We start from the raw sequence: 3,922 nt of genomic DNA, 5'->3' as shown, positions 1-3,922 counted from the left end.
TAGGGTCCAAGTCTCCTGGATCTTGTTCATTTCAAAAATCACGTTCCCGAAGGTTTCATTCCGTTTGGACTCCGTTTGATATTCCTTTTCTTCGAAACCCTAAAATAGGCAAAAAAAACAACAATTCTGGGTTGGGCCTCCGGTTAGTAGGTTAGTCCCAAAAATAATGTAAAAGTGTATAATAAAGCTCAATAATGTCCAAAACAGAAGATAATATAGCATGGAGCAATCAAAAATTATAGATACGTTGGAGACGTATCATAGTGCGCGGTGGAGGCTGGATGAACAAGAGCCCGTGGATGAACAATCGCAGGTGGAGGCTGGAGAGGTCGACGGTGGATGAACAGTAGCCCGTGGAGGCTGGAGGGGGTCGACGATGGAGATGAACAGTATCCCGTGGAGTCCTGTTTTGAGGTATGCCACACCCCTCCCGATCAACAGGACCCTGTTTCCACCGTAGGAGGTTCGTTTCCTCCGTTTTGCGGTACGCCAGACCCCTCCCGATGAACAGGATCCCGTTTCGAACGCGGTCGGTCGAACACAAGGCCATTTCCTCCATTCTGCGGTATGCCAGGCCGCGTTTCCATCGGCTGTTCCGTCCAAGCCCTCCCGATGAACACGACAACGCATTCTGTTCTGACCCAGCCGGTTGACTCCCCATGAACACAACGATGACACAGTTTCTCCGTTCCGACCCACCCATGTACACGAGCCTTGGCCGTACGTATGCGCGAGTAGGCATTTGAGACCCCGCCCGTATGTACGTACGTGACTGTATTTTTTTCTTGCACACTGTCCGCTGTACGTACGTGTACATGCTACGTGCGCGCCTCTACTATGACACGTGCGCGCCTCTACATCGATCAGTATGTACGTACACGTTCGCGACCAAAATGACAACGCTACATACGCTTCGACCAGGTGGGTCCCCACTATCAGGCACTTCCTTGCCTGTGAAGAATAATTATTTTGCGCATAAACCAGGTGGGTCCCGGTGGGAGGAATCATTATTTTGCACGTAATAAGGAGGCACTTCCTTGTTGCGGCCGTGGACCTAGCTGTCAGCCTCTCCATGTACAGTCCACGTTCGATGGAAGCCGTTCCTTGACCATGTTGACCATGCCGCGCCGAGAGCACGAGGGAGGTGGACGACGGTGAGGCCTAGGAAGGGGACGACGCGGAGCCGGGGAAGACGCGGAAGTGGATGCCCACGCGTAGAGGAGTATGTGGGTTCACTAGTTCGCTGCGGTGTGAAGCTGCCGTTGCCGCAGAATAACAGGGGGTGTGGGTGAGTAGAGGGATGCCCTGGCTAGCGGTGGGAGTATTAGGGGGCGGTGAGGCCTCCGCCGCATCGCAGCCGGCCACAGGAGGCAGGAGCATGAGGCACGACCAGCGCTGGTTTGGGCGGCTGGAGCAAGAAGACTAGAGGTTGAAGAAGCACTACGGCCGTTGGATGGACATCATACGGTCACTGGAGCTAGAATCGTTCATATTGACTAAGTTGACAAAGCCCTCCGTCCTCGTCAACTTAGTTGGCCCACAAGTCAGCCTCCCATTATTGTGGGCCCCAGCTAGCAGGGGGTATTCATTTTTTGTGCGTAATAAGGAGGCACTTCTTTGCGTGCGAAGATATAGCTGATGGGTTCGACCTGTCAGCGGTGGGAACATTTTTTCGCGAAATACAGAGGCCCTTCCGGTGGGTCCCAGCTGTCAGGTGGAGGAATCATTATTTTGCGCGTAATAAGGAGGCATTTCCTTGTGTGCATCCGTGGACCCAGCTGTCAGCCTCTCCACGCACAGTCTACTTCCGATGGTGTCGTTCATTGACCACGTTAACCACTCCGCGCCGAGCGCATTCAAGGTGGTGGACGACGGCGAGGCCCCGGACAACAACGAGCTGGAGATGGGAAGACGCGGGAGTAGAGTCGCAGACGGAGAGGTGTACGAGGGTTAACTGGTTCTGGTGCGGTGTGGTTCGGCAGTCGGTGGAGAAGAACAGGAGGTGTGGAGGGGTGGAGGGATGGCCTGGCCAACAGTGGGAGTAGTAGGGGGGTGAGGCCGCCGCGGCATCGCAGCCGGCCACGGGAGGCAGGAGCACGAGGCACAAGGAACGACCAGCGATGGTTTGGGCGACTAGAGCAAGAAGACCAGAGGTTGAAGAAGCACTACGGCCGTTGGATGGACATCGTACGGTCACTGGAGCTAGAATCGTTCATATTGACTAAGTTGACAAAGCCCTCCGTCCTCGTCAACTTAGTTGGCCCACAAGTCAGCTTCCCACTATTGTGGGTCCCAGCTAGCAGGGAAGTATTCATTTTTTGTGCATAATAAGGAGGCACTTCCTTGCGTGCGAAGATATAGCTGGTGGGTCCGAGCTGTCAGCGGCGGTAACGTTGTTTTCGCGAAATACAAAGGCCCTTTCGGTGGGTCCCAGATGTCAGGTTGAGGAATCATTATTTTGCGCGTAATAAGGAGGCATTTCCTTGCGTGCGACCATGGACCCAGCTGTCAGCCTTTCCACGTACAGTCCACTTCAGATGCATGTCGATCGTTGACCATGTTAACCAGGCCGCGCCGAGAGCACCAGGCCGGTGGACGACGGCGAGGCTTAGGAAGGGAACGACACGGAGGCAGGGAAGACTGGCAGTTGTTTCCCACGCGGAGGGGAGTATGACTGTACGAGGGTTTACTGGTTCGTCTGCCGTCGCCGGAGAATAACAGTAAGTGTGGGTGAGCATTGGGATAGCTAGGCCAGTGATGGGAGTACGGTGGGGCGGTGAGGCCTACGCAGCAGCACAGCCGGCCGTGGGGAGGAGGGAGCAAGCAGTCCCGCCGGCGCTTATTTGAGCGGCTGGAGCAGGAAGAGTAGAGATTGAGGAAGCACGACGGTCGTTGGATGGACATCCAACAGTCACTGCTTGTGTGTCAACCTTGTTTTAGGAAAGCCCAAATCTGTGGAAAACAGCATACAACCCATCTGCCATTATTTCTAATAATTTACAGCCCATTTGCTTATTCTTAAGGGTTTTTTAGAGCCCATATTCTTTTTGTTAGCATTAGAACCCATATTGTGGCCATGGTTAAAAAATTGTATGAAATTTTGCATATTTCGGTGTGGTCCGAACTGTTTTTAATACCGAAATTTCGTTTCACATTCAAACTGATTTTAAAAATAAATGTATATCAATATAAAATCCAACAAATTGTTCATGCATAAAAATCAATGCAATTTAAAATATCGAAATGAAAAAAAGAAATTTGAAACTAATTGCTGGTTTGATTTGTTTTAAAAATGTACAGCCCATTTCTCATTACTGATAGACCATTTTCTCGGCCAGCCGAATGAAGCTCTCCTCGTCTTGAAAGATTTGCAGCCTAATAGGCCTGACAAAGCGACTTACTTGGCAAATCACAAAAAAACTGGGCTGTAGCCGTGGACCCAGCTGTCAGCCTCTCCACGTACAGTACTCTTCCGATGGAAGTCGGTCGTTGACCACATTGACGACGCCACGCCGAAAGCACCAAGGCGGCGGACGACGCGGAGCCAGGGAAGACGCAACAGTGGATGCCCACGCAGAGAGGAGTACGAGGGTTCACTGGTTCGGCTGGGCGTGAGGCTGCCGTCGCCGCAGAATAACAGGGGATGTGGGTGAGTAGAGGGATGCCCTGGCCAGCGGTGGGAGTAGTAGGGGCGGTGAGGCCTCCGCGGCATCACAACCGGCCACGAGAGGCAGGAGCACGCGGCATGACCGGCGCTGCTTTGGGCAGCTGGAGCAAGAAGACGAGAGATTGAAGAAGAATGCCGGTCGTTGGATGTAAATCCAACGCCTTCTTAGGCTTCGACCTACGAGAGGCAGGAGCACGCGGCACGACCGACACTGGTTTGGGCGGCTGGAGCAAGAAGACCGGAGGTTGAAGAAGC

Source organism: Triticum dicoccoides, chromosome 4A (assembly GCF_002162155.2).
Source record: "Triticum dicoccoides isolate Atlit2015 ecotype Zavitan chromosome 4A, WEW_v2.0, whole genome shotgun sequence".
Taxonomy (NCBI): Eukaryota; Viridiplantae; Streptophyta; class Magnoliopsida; order Poales; family Poaceae; genus Triticum; species Triticum dicoccoides.
Note: the sequence above shows the minus strand (reverse complement) of the source record.